Source organism: Armigeres subalbatus, chromosome 3 (genome assembly GCF_024139115.2).
Source record: "Armigeres subalbatus isolate Guangzhou_Male chromosome 3, GZ_Asu_2, whole genome shotgun sequence".
Lineage (NCBI taxonomy): Eukaryota > Metazoa > Arthropoda > Insecta > Diptera > Culicidae > Armigeres > Armigeres subalbatus.
Window position 1 is genome coordinate 222,406,099 of NC_085141.1, and position 24,422 is coordinate 222,430,520.

A 24,422-nucleotide genomic window follows, 5' to 3' on the forward strand; every position below is an offset into this window, starting at 1 on the left:
TTGAAATTCACCTCGATATTATAAACCGTCATTTAGCATACATGTTTCGTTGATTCCATTGAACAAAACCTTGAATCATGAGATATGCTTTATTTCTTTTTTATTTTGTTGGGCAACTGGTCAATCGAAACCCACTATGGAATAAAATGGTTTCGTTGAATGGTTTCTAAAAGGATGAATGAAAAAACAAACTTTCCATGAATATATTTGCATGATATCACCATATGAAATAAAATAATGGGACGGGGAATTCAATTGAAGAGGAAAAGGGTCATTGAAAGCCCGTATATGTTGTTTAGCAACGATGTGAAACTAACGTGATGCCATGACCATAACTTTGTCGGTAGCATACATGGCATTGGATGGCAGTTAAATAGATTCGTTTGCCTCAGTAAATTTGTACTTCGGGAAATTATGTTAAATATTGGGTTACGCTGTTGCCTCTGGGAGTATTTTGTAGCCTCAATTTGCGAGAAGCATTTTTTTCCTTATTGACACTAGTCTGTTTTTTTGTTCTTATTGATCATTGGGTGGACCCTTTTTATATTGCACACTCTATATTTATAATAATAAAATATTCACTTATAAATATGTGGGATTAGGGAAAATGTTTATAATTGATGAGAGCGAAACTAGGAATACTGTCAAGCAGTGTTGTGAAATGTCATCTGTATGTCATTTTCATAATTTCTCCTTAAGTTTTTTACAAGCCTAACCCATTTTGGAAGAAGTCATAACGCATGAGTAGCCCCATATTTTTGTCCAAAGGTACATTGCCCAAAATATAAAATCAGAGGCTAGAGAATGAAATCTCTTCAAAATGTAACGTGTCTTGTTTGTTCTGTGTTGGTCCTCTGTTGTAACAAAGTTAAGGTATAGAAAGCGTATCCTCCCGAGAATGTCGACCCTATATTGAACCCCTGAGCTAGTCGCTTCTTACAATCTCCATAAGCATCGTCTATACTTCTTCTTATTGGCATTACATCCCACACTGGGACAGAGCTGCCGCGTAGCTTAGTGTTCATTAAGCACTTCCACAGTTATTAACTACGAGGTTTCTAAGCCAGGTTACCATTTTTGCATTCGTATATCATAAGGCTAACACGATGATACTTTTATGCTCAGGAAAGTCGAGACAATTTCCAATCCGAAAATTGCCTAGACCGGCACCGGGAATCGAACCCAACCACTCTCAGCATGGTCTTGATTTGTAACCGCACGGCTAAGGAGGGCCCCACGGCTAAGGAGGGCATCGTCTATACATCGTATCTAAGTTGCCAACAAAGTAATGTACTTATGTCATCTAATGTTAAATATGTTATCAAAAGCATAACTAAAGAACCTATGCACTAGTCTCAAAATGTTACTTCAGCCTAATTGAAAAGAAGCTTCTCAAGGAATATATCCAACCATTCGCGTATCGCTCTAAGAAAGATGGTATGTATAGTAAATACATTAGCTTACGATTTTCACATATGAATCAAGATAAATTATATCATCCAGCCATGCCATCTTGACAGACGTCGGAAGAATAAATCGCCATCTTCATCATTGGTTTCAATATATCGCTGCAATATCCTGGGGAGAATGTTTTCCGGTTGGTTATGACATGGGGGAAAAACTTAAGGGTCGTTTTATGTCCACATGGCAACATAGCCTTCTTCGCTTTGCTTCATCCGAACTCACGGAGCCACAGCATATTCCATCATACATACTAGTGGGATGAATGCAATCAATATGTAACTTTATGCCCGGGAGAGCACATGGAAGTATGATTCTTTCGGAGTGAATTGATATATGTCCGAATGGCGTCTCAGCATGCTCGTGAAATTGATATTTGATTATTCAACATCTTCGCTCATATTTATTGAAGATTTTTCGTATATGAGATTTTTCGGCAATAATCAATGGTATGAAATGAGAACATGATTAGACATAAGGAAGATTCATTAATTACGAACGCAAAAATAGAAATGTTTTACCCGGTTGTACCACAACACAACACACTTTAAGTATGAAGCATCTGAAAATGTTGTACGGATCGTCAAACATTGTGCAGCTCCCCAAATATATTCGATCAACATTTCAGTTTCAGACCGCAGCTACTCGAACATCTACTAAGTATCATCAACAGCGACACAAACAATAAAATTGAATCATCCAAGTACCAATTTGAGCATCAACCATCAGAAAACATAATATTATTATGGAAGTTTATGCAATTTCGACCCGGTTCACTTTAGCTTACATAAACCAAAATCAAACTGATTAGTTTTGAATTAACCAAGCCGACAACGGTCAAAAAAGCTACAACTGAAACATGCCCAAGTATTCATACAGCTCTGAATTATGATCCATCTTCAAGCTGTTGCCAAAACCTTTTGTGGCAGGTTATTAATTCCGAATACTATGAACTTTTGAATAGGAATTTATCAGGGCAGTCCATGCTTTGATTAAACCTGCCTGGGAAATATCATTGAAACTCCTTTTTTTTTTGCTTTTATTTGCTAATTATCTAATACATGCATTCATCTATTAGACTAGGTGTTCCGTGTTTTCTTAAGGTCGCTCCTGACGGAATCCAAGTTTAAAAGTGCTCGCGTTTTCGGGGGCACACCATTCGATACGGAAGCTACGCACAACTGTCATTTTTATTATTTCACGCATGCTGCGACGCAGCAAAGCTAAATTAACAACAATGACAGTTGTGCGCCGCCTCTGAACTGAGTGGTGTGCCCCCGAAAACGCGAGCACTTTGGAACTTGGATTCCGTCAGGAGTGACCTTAACACTATCATCCTTATTTGCTATGTCATATTTTTAGTTATTACCAGTTGACCCGGCAGACGTTGTCCTGCATAGTAGGCGAAAATGCGCATTGTGATGGGCCAAATGGGCCAAACACAATTGATACGTTTGCGTGCGTTTTGACAGTTTTCCCATGGAAAAACTGTCAAAACGCACGCAAACGTACCAATTGTGTTTGACCCAAAACACAATTGATACGTTTGCGTGCGTTTTGACAGTTGTACGTATCAATTGTGTTTGGCCCATGAGCGAGCCCATGCGAAATGTCCATACGAATCTTTATTTTAGTATTTTATGATTTACTCAACTTAACTAATTGTCATCGACTGAGGAAATATGATATAAACCCGTCGGAAACGGTAACGAACATATCTGCTGAAGAAATGAAGAAAATCCATCCAGCCGTTTTCGAGTTATGCGGATACGAACCCAGACCATTTCATTTATATATATATATATATATATATATATATATATATATATATATATATATATATATATATATATATATATATATATATATATATATATATATATATATATATATATATTTATACATTTCAATTGTCTCTGGCAGTTAGGATTTTTTTTTCCCTGGTTGAATTGAACCATGTAGGAATTACAATGTTTTCAACTTAAACTAAACTTAACCTATTTTATACTAAGGGTACAAGGAGTTAATCGTTGCAATAGAAGATTGCAACGATTTTCGTCTAAAATTGGAAATTGTTTTGTTGGACATTTGTTGCAATGTCTCAATATTATAAATTCTATGAAGTTCACTGGTACTATACCACGGAGGAAACTTCAGAATCATTTTCAAAATTTTATTTTAAATCCTCTGAAGTGCCTTCTTTCTGGTATTGCAGCAACTAGTCCATATTGGCACAGCATACAACATGGCAGGTCTAAAAATTTGTTTGTAAATCAAAAGTTTGTTCTTAAGACAAAGTTTTGATTTTCTGTTTATAAGTGGATATATACACTGGATACTATACACTTCAATGTGATTTTTAAAAGTTAATTTTTGATCTAGCAGAAGTTCGGAATATTTAGCTTCGCTAGACCAATTAATTGGAACCCCATTCATAGTGACAATATGTCTGCTAGAAGGTTTGAAATAAGAAGCTCTCGGCTTATGTGGGAAAATAATGAGCTGAGTTTTGGAAGCATTCGGGGAAATTTTTCATTTTTGCAAGTAAGTGGAGAAAATATCCAAACTTTTTCGCAATCTACTACAAATGACACGAAGGCTTCGCCCTTTGGCTGAGAGACCTGTGTCATCTGCAAACAAAGATGTTTGACACCCTGGTGGTAAATCAGGCAAGTCAGAAGTAAAAATGTTATACAATATGGGCCCCAGTATGCTGCCTTGGGGGACACCAGCCCTTACAGGTAATCTAAAAGATTTAAAATTCTGATAGTTTACCAGTGAGCGATCTGATAAATAATTTTGGATCAGTTTAATGATGTACAGAGGAAAATTAAAATTCATCAATTTTACAATCAAACCTTCATGCCAATTACTGTCAAATGCTTTCTCTATATCCAGAAGAGCAACTCCAGTCGGTTCGTACACTAATTACGTAAGCACTTATGGGGGGAGGGGGAGTCGGCAATTGTCTTACGCTCCATATAAATAAAAATTGATTTGTATGGGAAAAATCTTACATAGGGGAGGAGGGGTTGAAAAACCCAGAAAAAATGCTTACGTAATTAGTGTACGGCCCCTAACTGATGAGTGGTTGAATGCCCATGGCGAAAACCAAATTGCTCATCAGCAAAAATAGAATTGTCATTAATATGAACCATCATTCTATTTAAAATAATCTTTTCAAACAGTTTGCTTATTGAAGAAAGCAAACTGATTGGGCGATAACTAGAAACCTAAGCTGGATTTTTGTCCGGCTTCAAAATAGGAACGACTTTGGCGTTTTTACATTTATCTGGGAAGTATGCCAATTGAAAACATTTGTTAAATAAATTAACCAAAAAGGATAAAGAGCTCTCAGGAAGTTTTTTGATAAGTATGTAGAAAATACCATCATCACCCGGGGCTTTCATATTTTTAAATTTTCTAGTAATAGATCTCACTTCATCCAAATTAGTTCCCAACAAAAACATTCTCTTGATTGAGAATGTCTTCGAAGCTCCGTGTAACCTGATCCTCAAGTGAGACCTAGACTAAAATTATGGGCACTCTCGAACTGCTGAGCAAGTTTTTGAGCCTTTTCGCCATTTGTTAATAAAATTTTATTTCCCTCTTTAAGCGCTGGAATTGGCTTTTGAGGTTTTTTAAGAATTTTTGTTAATTTCCAAAAGGGTTTCGAACTGGGATACAACTTCGAGACATTATTCTCAAAGTTGGTATTTCTCAGAAGAGCGAAACGTTTTTTAATTTCATTTTGCAAATCTCGCCAAATAACTTTCAACGCGGGATCGCGAGTTCTTTGGTATTGCCTTCTTCTCACATTTTTAAGACGGATCAGTAGCTGAAGATCGTCGTCAATAATAATGGAGTTAAATTTAACTTCACATTTCGGAATTGCAATGCCTCTGGGTTCGACAATTAAATTTGTCAAAGATACGAGAGCATTATCAATACCACTTTTGGTATCGAGAGGAATATCAACATCAACATTCCTATCGATATACGTTTTACATAAATCCCAATCAGCTCTATGATAATTAAAAGTATAGCTGGTTGGATTATAAATGGCTTCTTGTGAGATTTCAAACGTCACAGGATGGTGATCAGAGTCAAAGTCAGCATGAGTTACCAATTGGCCACACAGCTGACTTGAATCTGTTAAAACTAAATTAATTGTCAAAGGATTTGAACTGGAAGAAAAACAAGTTGGTCCATTGGGATATTGAATAGTATAATATCCCGCAGAACAATCTTCAAATAAAATTTTACCATTGGAATTGCTTTGAGCATTATTCCATGAACGGTGCTTGGCATTGAAGTCACCAATTACGAAGAATTTTGATTTGCTGCGAGTCAGAATTTGAAGATCAGCTTTCAACAAATTCTTTTGCTGCCCATTGCATTGAAAAGGCAAGTAGGCTGCAATGAAGGAAAATTGTCCAAACTTTGTTTCAACAGAAACTCCCAAGGTTTCAAAAACTTTGGTTTCGAACGAAGAAAATAATTTATGTTTGATACGTCTATTGATGACAATGGTGACCCCACCACAGGCACTGTCAAGACGATCATTTCTGTAGATAAAATAATTTGGATCTCTTTTAATGGAGAGTCCTGGTTTTAAATAAGTTTCTGTTATAATGGCAATATGCACATTATGAACTGTTGGGAAGTTGAATAATTCATCTTCCTTGCCTTTAGAGAGCGGGCATTCCAATTTAGAACTTTCACACAATTATTTAGATCCATTAAAACGGAGTCCGATAACAATTTTTTGTGTGTACTTTATACCAACCTGAACAGCTTCAGGCATGGTATTTGCTTTGAACATTGCATCAATCATGTGATGCAATTGTTCAGTTAAAAAATCAAAATCGGAAGCAGACATGCTACCTGAATCGGCAACATGACCGTTATTTTTCGTTGGGACATGGGTATAAACCTCATTTTGAGAAGAGAAATTTTGTCTACCAGCAGCGATGTTTGCATACGTAGGTACATTGGAAAAATTGGAATTTACTGAAGTGCTTGCTACGCGTTGACGAGTGGCAAAATTTGTTTTTGAATAGTGGTGGGCATGAAATGCTCGACCGGTAACCGGTTTCGAATTTTGAGCGTTTGAAAAATTTCAACCCGTCGAATCTGGGATCCGATTGAAATTTCCCGTCATCAATTTTGCACGGGAATTCAAAACTTTTTTGCGTGAAGGGCATTCCCAAAAATTGGATTTATGATTGCCCCCACAATTTGCACACTCAAAATTTATTGGAATCTTCTCTCACAGGACATGCGTCCTTGGCGTGAGAGGTTCCACCACAAATCATGCATTTAGCATCCATGTGATAATGTTTGGTTCCATGACCCCACTTTTGGAACTTACGACACTGGGTGGGGTTTTGGAAATATCCCCCAGGCCTACGGAAATGTTCCCATGTAACACGGGCATGAGACATAATACAGGCCTTTTCCAAACTTTTCATATTATTTAGTTCACTTTTGTTAAAATGAACTAAATAAAATTCTTGAGAAATGCCCCTCTGGGAAGTACCAGAGTGGGATTTCTTTTTCATCTTAATTACTTGGACTGGTGAAAATCCAAGTAATTGAGAAATTTCAATTTTGATCTCATCCAGTGATTTGTCATCACTGGAGAGGCCTTTCAAGACGACTTTGAACAATCGCTCAGTTTTGTCATCGTATGTGAAGAATTTATGGCGCTTCTCAGTTAAATACTGAAGAAGACGTTTGCGAAAGTTTGTCAAAGATCCCGGCAAAACGCGGCAGTCACCCTTCCTAGCAATCTGAAATGAAACCTTGATCCCCTGAAGGTTACTCAAGATTTCATCCCGAAAGCCAGAAAACTCGGCAACATATACCACAATTGGCGGAATCCGTTGTTTCTTCGCATGAATCGAATCACCTGGGCTAAAGGTAGATTCGATTTGTTCAATTTCATCATTAATCAAATCGAACTGATTGCTCAGTTCGATAGGAGAAGAAACAATGTCAACATTAGATTTAGAAGGAATATCTGAAGTCTCCAGCTTCCTTCTATTTTTTCCGCGCTTGGGCAGGACGGTCTTGAAACCTTGTTTCTTTGAAGGAAGTGGAGAATTCAGAGACTCCCCCTTCCTCTTGTTTTTATTAATGCTCATTGCTGAGCGTGGAGACGTGACCTTCTATAAGGTTTTTTCCCCGAACGGTGTCACTGCAGGATTACCACCGCTTGTCGGAATTTTACTTCCGCAAACGGGTCCAACGTAAAACGAAGGCACGGGTCCTTGCAAAGATCGTAACGGGATCAGTGAGTACAAATAGCGCTAAGAAGCACTGTTGAAATTAAAATAGCTTCGGGTAGTATTAAAAACTACCTTCCGCAAAGAGAGAAAGAACCGCACAGCACGAAAGCACGATGCGGTCTGCCATTGAAACTCATTGATATTTCTTTTATTTGTCATGATGAAATACTTCTTAAAGTCGTTTCTTTACTATAAAAGTTACTTTCGGCTTTAAATCAGATCAATTGGCATTTGAGCTTGCTGTATAAAGAGTCTTATAAAATACAAACTCTGCAGCTCTGAATAAAATCAGAACCAAAAATGTGGGTACCGCCATCGGGGGTGACAATGGATCTGGGGGTGAGAATGGGTCATCGCTCTCACTGGCAGCCTGAAGGTCGTAGAGCAAATCGTTCAAAAAGGTCTCTTATATTTTAGTCTTCTTGCCCTCAGATACATTCAATCCATTCTACAAGGATTCTAAGTAGTAGAAACAGTGACCCATTCTCACCCCCATTTGACCCATTGTCACCCCCGACGACGGTAAATGAAGACGAGTAGTAAGAGTCATTATTGCAGAAGAAATAGCTCGGAAACATCACCACGCTGCTTGCCTACTCATAATATGCATCCTGACCAATTTTCAGCTTTATAAATCAGCTTGATATCGAAATATTTATTTCCGAAATCACGAGGTGACAAACTTTAAAGAATACAAGATAGAAGAAAAACACGGTGCGTAGACTCGCTCCAGTCGCTATTAAAGTTTCACTTTTCCATTTTTCCAACAATGGCACGGAAACGTTTTTTTATGTGCCGTCACCACTAGTTGAGTACTTCATGTTTTACTTACGTGTATTAAATGATCAATTTGAATTTTATCCAAATTCTATCCATGTCCTGTGTTTGTCTTTCGTTTGGTAAACATGAACTGTCAAATTCACTCTAATTATGGTCACCATATATGTCGAAAAACGACCATGTTATAAATGACAGTCATTCGAGCCTTCATACATGCCATATCTAAACATTATGATTTTATTGTTAATTTAATCAAAGCAAAGCAATGTGAAAAAATGGATGGCGAGAAATCATCTCGGATGCCATCGCCATATTTTTTTCACTACAAATTAGGGGAGAATTTGGAATTAAATATATATTAGGAGCTGTCCACAAACCACGTAGACCAAAATTTCACATTTTCAAAACTCCCCCTCCCCCTGGTAGACTTTCGTAGACTTTTCCGAAACCCCTCCCCCACCCCCTTGAAGTCTACGTAGACTTTTCCAAATTTTACAAAACATCATATGTGATTGGACAATCAAAATCGAAATCAAATTTAATCCTCTGTCCACAGCTCCTGAAACCAAATCTCAAAGTCAATTAATTTAATTTCTGTTGAATTCGACTCCTCCTAGAGGTGTGCACCACCACCCTGCCGTAATCTGAAAAAGTGACGTATGCGCCATTTTACAACATACATGTTTCCTATTTTTCTGTTAAAGAGTACGATGAGTACTACTCGTTAACACTATTTTTGGAAAATGGCGTATACGTCACTTTGCCAGATTACGGCAGCACCGCCTGACGACACTTTTGCATCGGCGCGCCACTGCTTAAAATGTGTCACGCATCTGACCTAAAACTCTCCACGCCGCACAATGGCGGAAACCCGGACAAAAACTCAAAATTTTTTTTTGTTCGTTTCGCGTATTTTTTAAATTTCAGACATATATTGAATAAACTGATTCAAAAATTTGATGATTGTAGCTGGTAAATAAAATTTGTGATGGCTTGTTGAAGTAAATGCTGTAAAGCATCTCCCGAACAAATTTGTATGGAAAAAGAAAATTTGACTAAAGTTTTTTCGGGAACGATTCGGAACGATCTGGTATCATGTATTGAAACCTATTTTTGGACTACTTTCCGGTGGTTAGTGTGGTGATTTGCTCATAGTTGCTCCAAAGCTGGAAATTGACTGCTTCAATGTTAGAATGAGGACGCTGGTCATGCTTCAGATCTTAAGGCTAGCGCCTCCAGAAGTACTCGAGTAGCATAGTATATGTTGGATAGCAATTCTAACCTCAAAATGATATTAGCGTCCCAAAAATACTCTTTGGTGAAAGCTTTGAGCAACATATTAGGTTTTATCCGGCATTTGTATGAGGTCCCGTCACTGTGCACCGGTTCAAATTTGTAGAAACCCGTAGAATTTTTAGAATCTTGAAAAATTTCGAGTTGAAATTCCGAGAATATCAAGTCTACATTCCAATATGTTTTTCGTGGAAATTTTCGCAGAAGAACTCTCCGTGCAAATTCCGATGCTTTTCTTGAAAATTCCATGCAATATCCCATTGAATAATCATCCGTTGAAATCGTAAGAATTGTCTTATAAATTCCAAAACTATTCCTGTGAATTTCCGCGAAAATTTAGAATTATTTCTCGAGGTAATTTTAAGTTGAAATGGAAATTCCGAAATTTTTCAAGTGGAATTTTAAAATGGTTTCCTGCATTCTTGCAGATTTGGAACAAATTCCTGAGGAAATTGAAAAAAAAAATCCTATAAACATTCCAAAGACTTTCCGAATTATTTACATTGGAAATTATAGAGAATTTTCAGTTGCAATTTTGATGAATTTCTCGTAAAAATTTCGAATATTTTTTCATGAAAATACAATGGTTTTCTTACAAAAAATGTACCTCAAAGAGTTTTTGGTGGGAAATTCAACTAATTTCTAGTGGAAATTTTCAATAGTTTCTTTAGAAATTCCTAAGATTTTCCATTGATTATTCCAAAACCCAGATTAATCCACCTAGCGGTGATGATGCCTTTCTCGATCTTTATAAAATGTGTCGAGAAAAATTCTTTAGAGAGGTCAAATAGAACAAATATAAAGCAATTAACGGTTTTGACTCGTGGAGAAACCATATCAAAACCGTCATAAAATCGGTTGTAGATGAAATCAGGGGCAGAAAAATTTCAACATGTTAAAAATCGAGTCATCGCTGTATCTTGTACATATTCATTCATGGGATGATGCTATGGCAGTTTCATTGCAAGAATAAAATAGTAGTTTGTGCAACTAGTTGCAAAAAGATATTTTTTTCAGCACGAGTATGATAAATCTGTACCAAAATGGTACAATTTTATTTACTTCACATGATCAATCTCGCCAAAAAATCGTGTTGCTGCAGAAAACAAATAGATTCCATGTTATCGTGCCACATTAGGTGTTGGACAGACCATAGAGCGATAAATAAACCTGCCTTTGGAGAATTTGATGTCATGCTCACCAAATTATTTTATTTATTACGTGACACAGAGAATACACTGTTTGAACACCCACCCAAGCCAATTGAGCCAAATGTGGCCATGTAACTATTGTTCTAATGCTGGTTTTCCATTATAGCACCCAAATGAGTGCTATTTGGAAAACCAGCCTTTGCTATAATGGAAAATAATGGATTTTATGCAACCCATTTGAGTTGCATAATGTTCATTAAAGCACCCATACATGTCATTGGTATGGAAAAGTAGTCCGTTTCATCACTCAAATGCTAACTGTAAACCAGGTATTATGATCAGAAATTGCAAAATATTTTTTATGAAGTTAAATTGTAAACAAATAATCAATCAAAAGCCTGAATGCGTCCATTTTTGAAAGAATTAAAAACAAAAATAGAGAACTATTCAAATTACACATGTTCCAAGATCTGAAAAAAAATCGTATCTTCGAAATATTGAGAATGTAGCTAAAACCATTTTGAGAGCCTATTCCGACTACAAGCTTTATCAGGATAAAGCTATAATAAGGAGGCTCTTGATGTCAAAGTTGTCGTGTAACATCTCGTAATCTACCCAAACTATAAGCGTCACCTTTTAGAAAACCAAGAATGTTCAAACGTATGTAGCAAGGATTTTTGACAAACTACATCCTATTTACATTATTATTAGGACGTACCTTATCATTATCGGATAATAGTAAAAGAGTGAAAAATTGATTACCTGATAACTTTCCCTCAAAACCACAAACGATCATTAATAAGAAATTTATTTGTTTTACGATAATTCAAACTACGGACAAAATTAGCTCAAATCCTATTTTCGGTTGCGCATGAAATGCTTGTAGTAGATAGAAGTGAGTTACGCCGGAAACTAACTAGAAGACTTGATACTTTGAATTTCCCTGATTAAAGCAGAATTCGCCATCTCCTAACTCACAAACCAATTGAGCAGCTTACTCCGATATATGTGTAATTAGTCGTACAAAGGGTTTCAAAATTCCATCAACCGAGCTAGAGATTTTTGGATTTCAAGTTCTTAATTATATTCACGGTAATCAAATAGAACATGAGTTATGAGTATTAATCGAATGATTTAAGATAAACGCAATTGAAAAACGCTCATTTCTATGAACATTGAAGTTACTCCCCCTCTCTTTATGGAATATTTCTGTTCCAAAAAAGCGTGACTTGAGACAATTTTCAATCTGTATTTGTCGATGCCAATTCAATAGCTACGAAGTCACATACATTTTTAATGTTCATATAAAACAAACCTGACAGCAGAATATAACTGCTATCGACTACACGGCTTTTTCTACTCAGATCTCTCTTTGAACGTGCTCGAAAAGTAAGTTAGTTCTTAATACCTAATATTCTGGCTAAATTTTTTATGGTCAATTTAATACAAAACAATGGGCAGAAACTTAATGAAAACATGAAACAGGATTCGCCGTCCTATACAACTTGTTGTGAGTAAACAAATTAAGACCAAGTGTCCCAAAACTAAGTGATTTTTTTAAATGCATTTTACGAATAAAACATTAGTTCTTGGGCTTCTTTTAAAAAAGTTTTTTTTTTCATTTTTTATTTTGTATACGAGAAAGGCAAAAAATATATTGGCTAAAACATTCGAGCCCAGAGTCTCAATTTTCATTGGAAAACAATCGGACAGGATTCCCCGTCGAACACAATTTGTTGCGCGCAAATCGGTTGATGAAAACTGATTGAAAAGTTGGCCTGACTTTCCAAGCCTTTTTTGCTTAAAAATGTATTTTGACCATAGTTTCTGATCCCGTCTGCTCAGTTCTCAATAGAAAGCAATGGGACGGGATCCCCTGTCGAACGCTACTTTTGCGAAATAATCGGTAAAGGATAAGTGCCAAAAAAGTGAGCCAGATTTTTTCACTCGTCTTCGTCAAAAGATAAAGTATTTTGACCTTAACTTCTGAGCCCATAGTCCGACCCGGCCAATTTTCAATAGGAAACAATGGGACAGGATTCTGCGTCGAATGCAACTTGTTGCGAGTAAATCGGTTAAGGGTAAGTGCCTGAAAAATGGGCTAAACTTTTCCACTCGTTGTTGTCTAAAAAAAAGTATTTTGACCATAACTTCTGAGCCCATAGTCCGATCCGGCCAATTTTCAATAGGAAACAATGGGATAGGATTCTGCGTCGAATGCAACTTGTTGCGACCAATCGGTTAAGGGTAAGTACCTGAAAAGTGGGCTAAATTTTTTTGCGCACATACACACACATACACACACACACACACATACACACGCACACACATACACACACAGACATCACCTCGATTCGTCGAGCTGAGTCGATCGGTATATAACACTATGGGTCTCCGAGCCTTCTATAAAAAGTTTGTTTTTGGAGCGAACATATAGCCTTTACTTATACTTTGTATACGAGAAAGGCAAAAATTGGCATTAGTACATCCGAAGAAATTGCCGTGAAATATACGAAGAATTTCCCATGAACATTTCGAAGAATTTCGCTTATCTATACAAAGAAATTCCTAAGAATTTCTGAACTTAAGAAAAAATCTCCCGCAATTAATGCAAATGCAAAATGCAAAAACATCAGGGAAAATCCTTTAAAAAAATCTAACTATAGTGAACCTAGCTAAAAAAAATAAAAATTTAAAAGTCTACGTAGACTTTTTGTATAACCCCCGCCCCCCTTCGTGGACTAACGTAGACTTTTTCGAAACCCCTCCCTCCTCCTCAAGAGTCTACGTGGTTTATGAACAGCCCCAGTACTGCATTACATTTATGATTTTATATGACATTTTATAAACAAATCAGCTACAAATAATAAAACAAATAAATAATACTCCATTATCAGATAAGTGCAAATTTAACAACAATTTGTTTTTCGAAAAATAATATTTAAAACGGTGTTTACTGAGAGCGCATCAGTTATATCGGAGTTTCGCACTATATGACACAATAAATCTCATTTGGCACCAAAAATTGAAGCATCATACTTCAAATCTGTTTTGATTATTTTTCTCGATGATTAGAAATATTTCATTTCAATATTTCTAGATCAACATTTGAAAAGGGCGGAACAGCCAAAATTTATTCCTTCTGATTCCTCGTCTACGTATATAGCTATATATGTAGACAAAGAATCAGAAGGAATAAATTTTGGCTGTTACGCCCTTTTCAAATGTTGGTCTAGATTTCATTATGGCATTTTATGGTTTCATGTACAAAAAACTTTAATTTATTTTGTTGAGACTGATTGTATTTCATTATTTCATGTGAATGTTCACATAAAACTAGATCTAGATATTTCCGCAGACATCAAGATTAAGGGGCTTAGAAAAGGTTTCAAATGAGGCCAACTTTTTTTAATAATGATTTACAAATAGATTACAAAAGGTTTTTGGTGCCGAATTCGTATTCATGTTTTGTCATATTCTGATCTTGAATCCCGTCTTGTATTTACCCTTCAAAACCATTTCAAGAGTGGCCCAACTAGGCAGATACTACTCTCCAAGAGGTTTTGCTGTTAGCGATAAAGAATAAAATGCCTTGACTATGGTTTTATTGTTGTAGGATTCAAATACTCTTGTAATAAATCGTAAATCTTAAAATGTTTCTTGGGATGTTCTTTATGGCGAAGCCAATGTTGGTCCAACAAGTATGAAGGTGTGTATTATTTATGTACGTTCTCATACCTACTCGCTGGGGTAGCACCTCTTTTATTAGATCTTCTATAGCTTAATGAAATAATTCTTATCTAACATTGCAGAGTCGCAATTCTATTCAAATCACGTAAAACACAGCCAATTTATTTATAATTTTATAAATTTATATGTTCAGCAAAAAACATCTCGATTTGATGAGCTATGTTTCTAAACAATCTACTCTTTGAAATCTCTATTACTTATCTCTACATGAATACATCAACCAGAAATGTAAATAAACCCATATTTTATTCAACATTGTCCATGGCACCACTGAGTAGTAGCAAATTGAATTATACAAAACAGTTCCCAGTGGTGCTTCGTTTCGGTTCCTGCAATTATATGCTGTTATGCTCCGACGTCACACACTACAAGACCATCCCAGCATCCGACTGGATGCGGAATATATGCCACTGTGCCCGCAAGTGTGATTTGAATACACCACCAGGGGCAAAGGATTCCTAAAAGGATGCAAATAAATTCAGTCAAATAGGGTGAGAAACACTTCCACAAGGTATACTACATTACCTCCCGGCGACGTTGGTTGGTGGGACTTGATGGAGTGCAGCAACGTGCCAAGGAACAAGTGCGGAATGTTACGAACTTGAGTGCCACCAATGGACTTCATACGGTAGTCGTACGCTTCACAGGTTCTGGTCCGTATTAGTTCGATCGTAGCAATGAAAAGGATGACATTATGCCACATGACTATTGAATTTAATGGAGTAAGGAAAAACAAATTAAATTTCGATGATAATAACGGCAGTAATTTTGATTTATTGCATTGTGATAGATGTACTCTTGTAATAAACCGTAACCTAAATTGATGGGATGTGTTTTTATTGTTTTCATACAACAACGAAACGAATCCATTTGTTCTACCACCTCAATAGTTCTGACAATCGAAAAACAAAAACCTCTGCTTGAAAAGCAATTTTTTATCAGTATTCTGCGTATGCCCAAATACAATGAAACGAAGCGACTGAACCTTCGGCACCATGTTTTGAGCGTACTCTCTCAATCGAAGGCTTGAATTATTTTTTTAAAGCACACCTCATGGAAGTAAATTCTTATATTTCATTATGGGTTCCGCAAAATTCCGGACAAATTCGAACAGTTCAAAAAGAAATATATCGACCGAATCTCATTCCATTTCACTCCATAAATGTTCCATGTAAATACCTTGCTGCTAACATCATCATTAAAAAAATCATCCCTCCACTCAAAATTAATGAGAATTTGGGTAACAGGGGAATCGCTTTTAGTCATTGAAGGTTGTTAAACGGACAAAAGCTGAATCGCTCTGCTTCTTAAACATGGGAACCGTGAACAGCAGTCATTGTGGGCACTTGATAACCTTTGTTGCCTAGTTCGCACATCGATGCTGTTCTCGGGAAAAAGTCATTATTACATTGGGTGTGAAGTGACAGTAATTGCATTCTCTGAAATAGAATTATTTATAATTCAATACAATTACAGTTGACACTGTGTAAATACTTGAAGATTTTTATTTGATTGGAGATGGTGTTTTGCATAATCGAGACAATCAGCTATAATGATAATGATTTTCAATTATTGTCACCCAATTATTGTGAAATTCAAAATCAGTAGGTACTTGGAAACAATCTTTAATTCAGATCAAGCAGGATGAAAGGACTTACCACTTCGAATCTCCCTACTTTAAGCATTATAAGTAATATATTATGCTTTGTGTTCTCTTTCAGCACCATCCTACATTAAGGGGGAACAAAAATTTGGCAACAAACCACTACACAAATCCATATTTTTTGAATGAGTGGTTGTGTTATTTCTTGATGTTGCACTATCACAATTACAATTTCCCGAAGGATGGAAAGAGATAGACGACAGTGATGACACACCGTCGATGGTAAATCATTCAGAAAACTTTTTTCATCGCCTGTTTTACATTGAGCCTTAATTTGGCTTTGAGACAGAAGGTCGAAAGACAAAAGGTCGAAGGGACAAAACGTCGAAAAGACAAAAAGTCGAAGGGACAAAAGGTCGAAAGGACAAAAGGTCGATGGGATAAAAGGTCGACGGGACAAAAGGTCGAATGGACAACAGGTCGGAAGTCTAAAATTTAACAATCTATAATTCTGTACACATGAAAAAGACAAAATATAGGGGAAAGATTCGGCACTTCATTTCATAGCTCCTATTTCCATCCCTTAAAGGAAAGCAATGAAAAGGAATTTGGTTTGTTTCTTATTTTTGTGATTTTTTTCACCAGTGAGATTGTTTGCTTTGTTTTGCTTTTTTGGCTGTTCGGCCACATTGAGAGTTGACGTAAAGTCAATGTCAACTTCTCTCCACGAACAGCCTAGATAGCCGTGTGGTGTCGGCAGCTGGTTATCTGGCTAAGAATAACATTACGGATTGCCTGTTTCAGTGGTAAAAGTCCACCATACAGGTGACCCCTAATTTTCGGTGTGATGCGGCTTTATGCTTACCGTGCCTACGAATGAATGGTTAGGGGGGTCTAATAAGAACCTAACCGCAAACGGAGCCTGTGAAGCACCAGGGCCCCCTTCACAGTATTTTAGCCCTCGCTGCGCTAACCGGAGCTATGGCGTAGTTGTCTTTTTACTTCTCCGAGATAATCGGCTACTCTTATTCAACCTCATCATGAGGTTAAATAAAAGTAGGGTTATGAATATGTGTTTTAATTAGTTTTCAACCAATTGTCACCTATATGGATTCGCATTATGCGTTTTTTTACAATGTGCTTTGTGTATGTTACCTATATGGATTCGCATTATGCATTTTTTCACAGTGTACTCTGTGTCTCGTCCTTGACGTTTGGCTTCGGCTACTCTTGTTAAATCTCATCGTGATTGTGGGGTTATGAATATGTGTTTTACTTAGTTTTTCAACAAACTTCCACCTATATGGATTCGCATTTTGCATTTTTTTTTACAATGTACTTTGTGTTTGTCACCTATATGGATTCGCATTATGCGCTTTTCACAGTGTACTCTGTGTTTCGTCTTTGACGTTCGGCTTCAGCTACTCTTGTTTAATCTCAACTTGAGGTTGAATGAGGGTGGGATTATGAATATGTTTTTTACTTAGTTTTTCAACAAATTTTCACCTATATGGATTCGCATTATGCGTTTTTTTTTTACAATGTACTTTTTGTTTGTCACCTATATGGATTCGTTTTATGCGTTTTTCAAAGTGTAATCTGTGTTTCGTCTTTGATGTTTGGCTTCAGCTACTCTTGTTTAATCTCAACTTGAGGTTGAGTTTTTTTTCAACAAATTGTCACCTATATGGATTCGCATTATGCATTTTTTTTACAATGTACTTTGTGTATGTTACCTTTATGGATTCGCATTATGCGTTTTTCACAGTGTACTCTGTGTCTCGTCATTGACGTTCTGCTTCGGTTACTCTTGTTCAATCTCAACGTGAGGTTAAATAAGAGTGGGGTTATGAATATGTGTTTTACTTAGTTTTCAACAAATTGTCACCTATATGGATTTGCATTATGCGTTTTTTTTTTACAATGTACTTTGTGTATGTTACCTATATGGATTCGCATTATGCGTTTTTCACAGTGTACTCTGTGTTTCGTTCTTGACGTTCGGGTTCGGCTACTCTTGTTCAATCTCAACGTGAGGTTCAATAAGAATGGGTTTATGAATATGTGTTTTACTTAGTTTTCAACAAATTGCCACCTATATGGATTCGCATTATGCGATTTTTACAATGTACTTTGTGATTGTCACCTATATGGATTCGCATTATGCGTTTTTCATAGTGCACTCTGTGTTTCGTCTTTGACGTTCGTCCATTGTTACGTCCTCTGTTGTGACACCTCTCTTTAGTCCCTAGCTGAATGCGTGTGAGTCTACATAATTGGCTTTCCTATAAATGGTTCCATTCCCTTTTCCAACTTCACTTCCTCTTCCTTTCCCCTTTTCACTTCCTTTTCCGTCAGGTAAATGATGAGAAAGGCCAGTGAAGGCGATGGCACAAATCTCCCAAATTGAGGGGAACGTGCCTCCTGAGCCGACGTTCTGATACCTGATACCTGATACCTGTGAGATTGTTTGCTGAATCTGATTAAAATTGATCATTATTAATTAAAGATAAAGATAAATCGTCTAGCTCAAACCTTTGTAGGGGTATGTGGCGGGACCATCATCATCATCATCATCATCATCATCATCAAACAGCATGAACGAGCCTGCATGAGTATTCCAGGACCACGTGCGTTCCGAACGGTTTATAATCATGATTGTGCATAGGGGAAGCGTTTTGGCCACCTTAGTGCCTAATTTGGCCAACCCTGAAAAATGCATATTTTCCAAAAAAAAATGAAGATAAGGGATATATCTTCTGTTGGAGCTAATAACACTTTCGAAAACTGCTTTACTTTTGGAGTTATGAGCGAAACTGGCCAAATTAGGAACATGGAAAAAAACTGGTACAATTACCCTATGCGTATTGCATATTGTTGGTAGAATTTTGTGTAGAAATAAGAGATTGTGGGTTCAAGTCAAGATTGGGTCATCATTCTCACGAACAGTCTGTATGTTGGCTATCTAAATAGCTCAAAAAGTTATCTCATATTACAATTTCCTTGTGAGCAGATACATAAATTCCATTACTAAGACATTCTAAGTTGTTGAAAACGATTGTACGACAATTCCCCGAAAACCAATTCCCGAATGCAGTTTCCTCGAATGCAAATTCCCCGAATAACAATTCCCCGACTGAAACATTTCCCCGAATGCCTCCCTATTCTATTTGAATATGCTGGATTCAAATTGTGAGAAAAAGCATAAGATGGCCAATCCGGAGATAGCGAGTTCGATTATCGTCCCGGCCTAGGACGCTTTTGGGTGAGAAACATACTTGGATCCTTGGGCATAGTGTATTCCTCGTACTCGCCACACAAGATACATACTAGTGCAACTGTTGCACATAGTAAAGCTTTCAATTTAATAACCGTGGTAATGGTAGTAATAGAACACCAAGTTGAAAAGAAGGCCAAGATCGAGATGGAAAGTAGAGTCATCGAAGAAGAAGAAAACTAAGCCGTGAAAGAAGGCAATGAATGAACGCATCTGGCCAGTATAAGGCAAAATAAGAAGAAGCTTTCTTTAAATGAATACGTTTGCTCGGTATGATGAAGTATCAGCGCGGTTTAATGCAAAGGGGCAAGATAATACCTTCTTTGAAAGACGACATCTGCCCGGTATAAGACAAATCGAGGAGATAATGCCTTCTTCCGGTACAAAGGAGGAGTTAATACCTTCTTCAAATAAACATGTATGCCCTGTAAAAGAAAAAAAGGGTGAATAGTCCCTTCCTTAAATGTACTCGTTCGCCCGGAAAAATGCGAATGGAGGAGATAATGCCTTCTTTAAATGATTTTGTCTACCCGGTATGAGACAAAAGGAATTATTTTGAAAAAAAAGTCTGTTCGTTATTATGCAAGGAATGGAGATTATCAATTATATGCTTTCTTTTCGGGGAATTGTTTCATTCGGCGAAATTGCATTCGTAGAATTTGCATTCGGGGAATTGGTTTTCGGGGAATTGCCGTACAATCGTACAATCCTACCCCTATTTGACCAATTGTCACCCCCGATGACAGTACCTACATCATAGCTTTGCTTTGTATTGTTCTTAATACTTCAATTTTAACCAATTTTGTAATTTCGACCTTTTGTCCTTCGAGTTTTTGTCTTTCGACCTTTTGTCATAGATTCAATAAAATTCCACTTAGACACTGAATATATGAAAGTTGAGGTGCGGACTATTGTGGGAAGGTTTATTTGGCGGAAAGTCATTTGGCCGAATGCCACTTGACCGTATAGTTAATTAGTCGTAAAGCCCTCTAGCCAAATTATATTTGGCCGAAATGATCGTTTGGTCGAAAACTAATTGGCCGAATAAGACGTTTCACCGAAAAAAGAAATTTCGATACCAAATTTTCTTAACGACTTATCTGCTTTTGTAAGCATAGATTCAAACGTCGATTTGTCGAATCTGAGAGCACTCCCACGCAAACCATTACAGTAACCGTTCGCTAACTGGGCGTTCTTCAACTGGACTGCTTTCTAACTGGACGTTCGCTAACTGGACTGCAGCCTAGTTAAAAAGCAATCAACCGTCAAAACTAGACGTCAATACGAGTTTGACATTCTATTGTCAAAACTAGTAAGGTGCATGCAAAAGGGAGAAGAGTGGATATAATTGATTCTCGAGTATCATGCAAATTTACCGACTATACTAGCAGTTGTTTCCTGTTGGAGAACACAAGTAATTTTGGCAATTGCGTTGGTATCTATCGTCAAAATCTGTCAAACAGATTCTAATATCATTCATTTTGACTTTAATTTCGCATAGAAAAGAAAAATTTTGACGTTGGACAACGTCTTACTCAAAGGTACTGGATGTCAAATCAGAATCTAAAATTGGGGACCATCACGAAGTCATGTAAGATTCTGAACGTAAATAGAGTCCTTATCTTTCCATGGATTTTGGAGATTTATATATCAGTCGACTTTAAATTATTGTCATACCCAGTAAAAATATCAGAACCAACCAAACCTGTTCATGCATTCCGAACACGAACATCAGCATGATGTAAGTGGCGAGCCTTCTGACCGTTTCATTTTCGCTGGGTATAAAAAGATCTGTGTTCACGCTTGCGCGTCATCTCTGTTCCAGGGTGAGTGGTAGCAGAGAGCGGACACGGAGAGCGAACAGAAAAATGGTGTTGTTGCGGTCCCAGCATTGACGTCGGGTGTTTCTGCATCGTCAGCGTCAGCGGCACTTCTGTGAAATTTTCTCGCGTGGTTCTGGATTTGCTTTTGTTGCAGTTAGTTGGAAAGGCGCATTATAGAAAATAAATCGGTTCTTTTCAGAACCTCAACTTTACAGTAGAAAATGTTGAGCCGAAAAAAAATTTTCATCAAAGTGCAAATCAGAAATTTGACTTCGGCAGCAGAGCCACAAGCGTGAGTGGTTGCTGTTAGTGATTCGGAAGGCACATTGTTGAAAATTAATCGGTTTTTCTCAGGACCAGCATTTTATAAAAGGGTATGTTAAGCTAGAATGATTTTTTTTTTCAAAGCTAAAATTAATCGCTTGACGGCAGTAGAAAGTTGCCGCCCGTAGCAGAATTAAAAGCACGCGTCTGAGGGAGATGCTGCAAAAAATACTCACATGGATGATATAAGTATCAGATTCTGATTTGGTTTTGTTGGTGTTAGTGATTGGAAAGGTGCATTATGGAAAGGTGCGACTAGCCTCCCGAATCAGCTCTTTATCGTGATAGTCTGCGAAAATAGTCTTTCGCAGTATATTACATATCGTATATGCATACAGAAATGATAAGTAAGAGACTTTTTCATTCTATTTTGGATTCAATCCTGTCTTCTCTACTATAAATTTGTGGTTATGGAAAGTACCGAATATGTTCCGCCTTACCAGTCTAACAACAACAACAACATCAGAGACAATGCTACGGACAATTCTCTGCCGCCATCAAGCGAATAATATGCACTTTGAATAAAACTCGTCTCGGTTCAACCTTCTCTTGTTTTGAATGTTGGTCCTGAGAAGAACCGATTAATTTCCAATAATGCGCTTTTTGAATTACTAATAGCAACTACTAGATAATTCGGATTTGCCAAAAATTTGTGGCTTGAGAGTGACTATTCGACCCACGCTATCGGTTGAAATAAAATTTCCTTCCTTTCCGGAACTGGGACCCCTCTCTGCTTTCCGCGATATCTCGAACGGAATGGCTCGTGCACACAAGAAAGCAGCTTTCTTGTAATCAATAAAGAAGGCTCTTTGCTAATTGGTATGGGTGCAAATTTGATGTACAACCTAACACTCACCAAAAACGGACGCGTAAGTTTTCTCACTTTTGGCATTTATTCTTAGCCGATTTGGCATTTTTTCTTTCATATTGAAAATTGGCCATATCGGACTATGGGCTCCAAATTTATGAAAAAAAAACCTATAACACACGAGAAAGGCTCCATCACCGTTAGGTGGATTAATCTGGATTTTTATTTGTGATAATTTATTCTATTCGCTCTCCGGAATATACTTGTTCAACATATATCCAACACCAACACGAAGGGAGCTCTGGATTGCTTTATTATACCAATAAGTTACAACAAGAATGCAGACAGATACGTATTTCGACCTCAACAGTAAGGACGTCTTCTGTGTCGCGTACTTGACTCGACTCAACTCAAGTTGTGTGAAATCGTCTTATGACAAGAAGAGACATTCCACTAAAAGCTCAAAATAATTTATTTATCAAGAATTCAGAGTTCAGTGAGATTCTTCAAATCCGTTGGTGTTTTAGTGCCACAAATTGATTAAGGTTTCAACTGATTCATTATTGCAAAGACACATACTGCCATGTTGCTACTAAATCTTACTGTGCTTTAAAGATCGGGGACATCAAGCTGACATGTGCGAAGCCGAAAAAGGTTCCATTTTCCATCGAGCTTTATCTCAAGGGAGCAATAAATACGGTACACTGGGAGGACTCACTCATACGGAAGATTAAACGGAGCCACAAAGCACTTACGCGCTTTATCTTTGCCGTCGCCAGTATAAAGCAGCTAATGATTTTCTGAGTTTCAGTTAAACGAGGAGGATTTAATTTTTTATAGGGGTCTAGCCGAGCTGAAGAATAATCCTTATCTAAACCATTATGGTACCGTTAGATGGAAGGATTCGTAGCCTTGATGCTTTAGAATAAGTGCCTCTAGTTATGAAACCTACCGTTTTGCGCAACATAATTGTATCATTATCATGTCACTCATCATAATTATGCAATTTAAGTGAATAATCATATTTTATTAACCTAAACAACAAACAAACAATCTAATAACGTTGATATTTGTAATCTTGTTATTGTAATGAAGGTATTAAGCACAATATACAACGAGATATGTAGAAGTAATTTAATTACTTGAAAGCACCACGGTAACACAACCAGCTCAAATGATGCGGAAAAATAAAACTCGTCCAATCTTATCAGTTTCTACCGGGAAGTTCATTCGACTGGTTTTCGAAAAATCATCCTATCTCGGAAACCGATCGAGGTCTTCGATTTGCTTGGTTTCATTCCGTTTGGCTTGGTTGTTTGGTGCTTGCCATTTCACCCGACATCGAATCTGTCGAACCCAGAAACAGGCGTTATTGACTTTATTGTTTTGAAATTGAATTTTGTAAGGTAATAAATTTTCTTGTAGCTGCCGCTTCTAAGAAGCTAAGATTAAACGGCAAAATTGGGAATTGCTTTGTTACAGCATTTGCCGTACTCCAACAGTGACGAGCCAGGTGGTATAATGGCAATCGTTTCTACGTAGTGTCTTCAATCTCATGGCCGTCCTTTCGCTATTTTGTGTCTTTCTTTTAGTAACTAGCAACCGCATGAATCGGAAGTGGATGGACTGAAAATCGTCTGAACACAAAATTCTTGAATAGGTTGATGTATCTTACATAGGTTTTTACATACCTAGTTACTAGCCGTGAAACAACAAACATGCACAATTCACCAATTGGAAAATCTTGGGATTAGAGAAAGTTATTCTCACTGTTCGGCGTTCACGCACACGGTCCCGTTCTCAAATTAGTTGCTGCGGTGCCCTTTAATTCTGCTCTGAACATGTTGCTTGTATGAAAA